The sequence below is a fragment of the Calidris pugnax genome, unplaced genomic scaffold (assembly GCF_001431845.1).
Source record: "Calidris pugnax isolate Ruff unplaced genomic scaffold, ASM143184v1 scaffold50, whole genome shotgun sequence".
NCBI classification, from domain to species: Eukaryota; Metazoa; Chordata; class Aves; order Charadriiformes; family Scolopacidae; genus Calidris; species Calidris pugnax.
Window position 1 is genome coordinate 4,341,128 of NW_015090780.1, and position 6,610 is coordinate 4,347,737.

Consider the following 6,610-nt stretch of genomic DNA (forward strand, 5'->3'; position numbering starts at 1 on the left):
TGAGACACGGTGATGTGCTAAAATGGCTTTCCCACTATTATTTGCTCTGCTCTAAAACTTCTCCAGATCAAGGAGGCATTAAATCCCACAGATTTCTCATGCTTTACAAGGTTAACCATCAATTCACATTTCCTCGCTCCCTTTTCTAGCTAATTTTTTTGACTGAACTTTCGGAAAGACAATGCAAACAAGCATTTTTTAAGAGATCAAGGATACTTAAAGTATCGAATAAACAAAAATATTTTGCGTGAAGATCAGAAGGGTTAGACAGGCCAGTGGAACTTCTGCCGAGATCATTATGTTCTTCAGATGGGCACTGTAGTGGTGTTACCTCATCCCCCTTGCACGACCGACTGCTGGAAAATAGCTGGAGAATGGGGCCAACTTCCCGGCAGAGACAGGACATTAAACATGCAATTAATTGCACGGGATGTTGTGCCAGAAGCGCGACAGTCAGTTCTGGCCCGTACCAGTTCCAGCCACCAGCTGGACTCCTGCCCCGTGTCTGTAAGGACAATTTTCAGCAGCGAGTCCCCCACGCACTGCTCCCGCAGCACCAGTGTTTAAATGGAAGGACCCAGCAATGCATCCTCCATCCCATAAACACACTGCCAGGGACACTGCATGAAGATCTGCCCTTATAATTTAGGATTGATGCTTAATCAATTGCCTTGATTTAGTAAGCTTTACTGCTTTCTAAATGAGTAGCAATTCGTAACACAATTTTCAGCCCAGTTTTAGAAACCTTGATCATTTACCCCATTAAATCAGCAGGAGAAGCCCAGGCTGCTAGCGGGAGCATGTTCTGTTTCTTCTGTGCAATTCTGTGACAGCAAAACATGCCGTAAAAATGCATTTGCTGTTTCAGCTGACATACAACACAATATTCCGAAAGAAAATATTAGCCTTGCCACTGCTACAGCTAGTGATATGTCCCCTCGAATTTAGTACATGCAATAGGCTAGAGGATAAAAACCTCCCAAAGATAGCAGAAGAATTTATAAGTCAATGATCTGCTTATGAGGAATGGAGACTGCTGATGCAAGCTGCAGTCTTACTGATAAAAAAATGGATTTCCCATAGCATTGCCGATAGCACTGGGAACTAATTGGCCTGAGTTTACTCCTGCTGACTATCCTGGGTTCGTTTTGGCTTGCTCTGGAGGACCCAATCAATCACAAGCCCAAGCTGCAGCTGACCCGTAGGCAGCCACAATTAAAACTCCGTTCCTACTTACTTAAAGGTAGAAAGTGAATTTAGCCTGATCTAAGTAAGGGAGAGAGGCCTTGAAACCACTTGCGGTCCCTAAGATATTATATCACTTTAGACAACCCATTTCCTTTTAAGAGGTGCTTTCATTGCCCAAAACCTTTAGGAAAGCTCACACACAATTTCCACAGACGGCTCCTCTTCCAGACGCAGGGCAAACACAGCAGGATGTCACAGCAGCTCAGGATCCCCAGGATCAGGCCCAGTTCTTAAGGAACTCACTGACCTGCTGCAATGAACGCTCTATCGAAAACTAACCATGTGCTGCGCTCACAGCACTTTTTTGGGCATTTGACAATTTATTTGCCTACGTGCTGCAGAAAAGCAATCCTGAAGGAAAAACCTCTTGGAACACGCCATGAGCTGCAATACATTGAGAAGCAGGTCGTGCACATCCTTCTCCTTTGTAACTGTCTAGAAAAAGACTGTTTCCTGTAAACTGTAACAGGTTTTCTTAGCATCGTGTGTGCCCACTTTTTAGATCTGTTTTAGAAACACACAGTGTTTCCTGCTCACAAAGTTACATAAAGAAAGTAATTTACCATTTAGATAAAAGAGGACAGGATGACAACAATTCCATTGTTGTCCAAATCATAAGTTCATTCATTCTCTGGTTTTGGTGACAGCTACTGTTGGGGAGGAAAGCTGTGGTTAATTAGGCAACAACTAAAAACCAAACACTCATTAAAAGCAGAATTCTTTGAAAGTCATGTTTCTGGGCTCTGTTACTTTCTCTGCAGAGTGAACATCTACACAGTGCAAATTCTAGAAAAAATGCAAAACACCAAACACTGAAAAAGATAAATAATTTCAATTTTTCAATGCTGTATTTCAATCATGAACTGAAACGCAGAGAGTAAACATCATTTAGACTTCAGTTCCTTTGGAGAAAAAAAAAAAGAGTGCAAATACTGGAAAGATTGCTAAAATAAATTAAACAAATAAACTTTGCCTGTCACACACAGACCAGGGGCACACCTAAGCTTCCATATTTTAACACAAGTTCTGCATAACACAGCGAGCTCCAAGCACTCTTCCTCCCCCTCTTCTTTTCTCCATGAACCTTTAGCTACTGAGTCCAGCCGTGTTATTAGGTTGCAGTCAGACCTATTCAGCAGCTCATTTGCCAAAGGTATTAAAAAGTAGGAAAATTCAGAAAAAATGTGGGAAAAAATCATCATTAGATGATGCCTTTTACGAGATTCCTGTCCAGCAGTGGGGCAAACATGAGAGCTGAATTTCTAAGGATAAAACACCTGTCTTTGGCCCAGGACGTGGCACCGCAGCCGCACGCAGAAACAGTACATCCACTATTGCCTCTGCTGCCCGAGAACCAACGGCTTGTGCCCATTTCTCACAGCTTTTCCCTGCCCCGGGCAGGCAGACCTGGTTTTATAATTGCCAGTTCCTTCAGGTCAGAGTCTCACCCTGCCATCAGAAGACACGTGTGACACTGGGGCCAACCCAACCGCTTACCAAAACCAATCCTCTGTTTTTCCAGCCCTGTTGCCCTTTCCAGTAATGGGATTCTGCTTTATTTAGCTGCTCTTTGTGCTTAAATCCCTTGGGCTCCTGAGGCGGTGACTGCTAAATTATAAAATGATTTTAAGAGGTTTAGTTCAATGTACCATCTTGTTCTATCATATCTTTTTATAGGTATCATATGGGAAATGCCAGCCCCCGAGGGTGCACTCTCCTGGTCCCTACCCTTGGCTCTTTCAGACCATAGGAACTTAAGCAGTACTTGCCCAGAAAAAATGGCTTTTCTTTTTGTTTCCTCTTGTTTTAAGATTATTAATACTGTCACATCAAATCTCAATGCAAAGTGATGCGAAATGTCATACACAAAAAATGTGTTGGAAATGGGTCAGTACTGAAATATTTGCACTGTCTACAAACCAGTTTATTATTTCCTCCAGTTTCAAGCTCTTTTAACCCAATTCTCAAGACTACCAACACAACAGGGAGTTAAATTCTGATTAATTTTAGGAGAAACACAGACAGAACTGAGTATTTAGGTCACAGTTAGTGAAGTTATTTTGAGGGGATTTCATCATTTTTGTATAAAACAATTAAAATGCTTGCTTTTGACTTCACCATTCCAGTGCCTACGAATCACAGTCCCATACAATCTGGGAAGGTGCCCTGTAGGTACTCGCAGTGAGAAGAGAGGCAGGAAGAGCACGAGCAAAAGACCACCATTGAATAATTTCGGTTGGAAGGGACCTCAGGAGGTCCACCCAGACCAGGGAAAAAAGAATGAAGAAAAAAGGAGAAAGATGGCTTGTAAGTTTTAATTAATGCGGAAAATATATAGAGAAAGGGAGATGGCAAAGATGGCCTGTGAGAGAGAGAGAGAACTGTTCCAGAGCTGTACCAGCAAAGCCACCAGCTGACAGAAAGGACACAAAGACAAGAAGTGATGTAGTTCCCACCACCTTTTCATGGGGAACAGACAGATACAACAGATCAGCAGTGGGGGATTATTAAACAAGCAGGAGGTTTATACAACCACGTACTTGTGCGATGTGCGAGGGCACAGCAACGGGAAAGCACCTCTGCTGTAGGAGAGGAGGGCAGTTTACCGACACAAACACAACCACAGTCAACAACGTCCAAATAGCTGTCATCTTCTCAGTAAATAATTAGCATGAAGCTGGAGTATTACTCTGGGAAGTAGCTGGCTCGGGTTGTACTGGGCACTGAACAATGACACCCTCAGTCCTTCACAGCAAGGACAAGTGCCCATTCCAAGTCATTTACTCCTTTGCCCTGCACACGCGCATCCTTCGAGGAATGGCTCCCATCCACCTGGCACCCAGGAACGCAGGAAACAGTGTCATAACATTTTAGAGTTTAAAGTGCAGGCACAACGTGCCAAATTGAGGTAACAGATGGGGATCCAAACATTGCTAAGTGCTACCTAGCAATGCAACATATGCGGTGCCTGGGAATCGTGACATCATCTAATGAGTGGAAAAGTCTTGCACTGATATTCAAATCACATACTTAATCGAGACAAAACTGGAGGCCAGTGAGGAACAATAGTGCCAAAGGTAAGAAAGACAATGGTGCCAGGAAGAGAAAAGATAGCCACCCTGGTGTCTCCGAGTGACAGAAGAAGTGTGGATTCTTTGCAGTCCTCATCTTTTTTTCCTTTCTGCTTCAACAGTTTTTGGCAGTGAGATAGAGACAACCTGTGAGATAGCTTTGTGTTGAGAGTTTTGGAAGGGTAGGCTTGTATCCAAGAATTTAAGATAAAAAGCTAAGTGGATGTGCAGAATACAGACATCTCCTGGAAGCTAAATACGTACTGTCCAACGTGAGGGTTAGCAGTTGAATTTTTTTTAATTTTAATTGTTAAGCGTGTATCAATTTTATGAAGTCATTTATTAATATTATTTGGGGGGATTATGCTGAAGAAGAGAAAAATTGGTACAGAATGCTGAACACCCAGCTTGAAAATTTTGGCCTTCAGTAAGAAGATGAAAACACTTTTTACTGATTCAACTTTCATTCTAAACTCATGTAATTTAATCAGATATGTGCACAGCTAGAATTGCTGCATGCTGGAAATCCTTCCTGGCAATATAGAAGCTACCACTTTACCACTCCACAGATAATTTTCTCATTACATTATATACTACAGTTCGAAAAAGCTCCGTTATATTTACAAGCATACAGTACAACCAGTGATTGTAAAAATATGCATAATGCATAGCTAGCTTGCCCAAGTAATTAATGTGATTATGCATGCAAAGCAGGTAAGTGCAATAATTGGGTTGCTACGCAAGCTGTGCAAGTGCATGCACAATTCTGCACACCTAATGTTTTGGGAGGTTTGCCCACTCAGGGAGATTCTCAAGTTCTGTTTTGCAATCACAGCCTAGAAAATAAAAATAAGATTATTTCCTGTGCCATAAACTGACCTAAGCACCAATGCTATTTTCCCAATATGATTAAATGTTAAAAGCCTTTAATTAAAGAATATAAATCAGAGTGAATCATTTCAGACCAAAGCAGGCTTCCAATGCAGGACGCATTTGTTGCTGAAAGTCTTCGTGAGAACAAAGCCATAAAAATGCCATTCACACCTTTTAATTGGTACATTTGAGTATTCCTTTTATTGCTCTGCCAAACCGGCAATGGTACCACTTTCCTTCTGAAAACATTTTCAGACCCTCTCAACTTCAATCGACTACAACAGAGGACAAACGATGGTCTCTCCTTCCCTCAAGTCCCACCCAGAACAAAGCCATCCTGTCTCCCAAAATGCCTGAAGCCTACCCGGGGTTTGAATTTCAGTCTTGTCGATACTGTACTTCCTTCCACCTCAAGCGCTTAGGGATCTTTATTTGTTTATGTATTTATTTTGGGGGATAGAAACTGACTACTACGGTAGGGTAAATGCAATCAGATTTACAGATAAACCCGCGGCCTCTGTAAACCTGGACTACAATGGAAATTAGAGTGACAGAGAGTGAGGGGGGAAAGGTTTCTTGAATTTGAAAGCCAAGATTCAGATTCAGCTCAATCATATTTACAAAGCATTTGTTATCGCTTCCCACAAACAGCCAAGCATTCAGGTTTTGTAGCTAACACTGAGGAATAAGACAGCAACAGATTTTGAGCTTGTAAATAATTTCCAACTGTGTATTAAATTCTAAAGTTCAGTTTATACTCTGCTGGGTAATTGTGTAATAGTCAAACACAGAAAAGGAAACTAAAGCACAGGATAATACAGAAATCCAGTACCACAAATTTCGGTAATAATCACAATCCAAAAAGAAAGCAAAACCCCAGAATGATGCCTCAAAGACTTTTACAAATAATTTCCAATATGGAACCACTCGAAGGATTTAATGGTCAAGTCTTTAATAAAGGAATCCTCAAAGGAAAATATTTGAATTATTTACTCAGCCCTGATCAAGTGAATAGAGAATGAGGCAGATGAAAATAATAAATCAGAAATACTTCTTTTAAAGTTGCGTTCTAATAGCAGAAAATAGCTAAATAATAGTAATTAATATCCTCGTAACTGTTAAGTATGCATAAACAAGCATGCCAGCTCTTCCTCCATCCCTGCAAGCACAATATGGGTTTACATCTGGTCTCAAGAAGCACCGGGCAGATCCCAAACCGTTTGGCTGTTCAGTTCCGAGAGGCGCCCAGAAGCGCGGGTTCTTATCCAAAGCTTACTCAACCTACCTGAACCCTTTGGGCCGGCAAAATGAAGCTGGCAGTCTAACCACAACAGGCGTCTGCCTAACATTTCTGGCTCTTACTGCTTCCAGTTGGGCTAGAGATACTGCAGGAATAATCCTTCTCTTTTGACATTTCG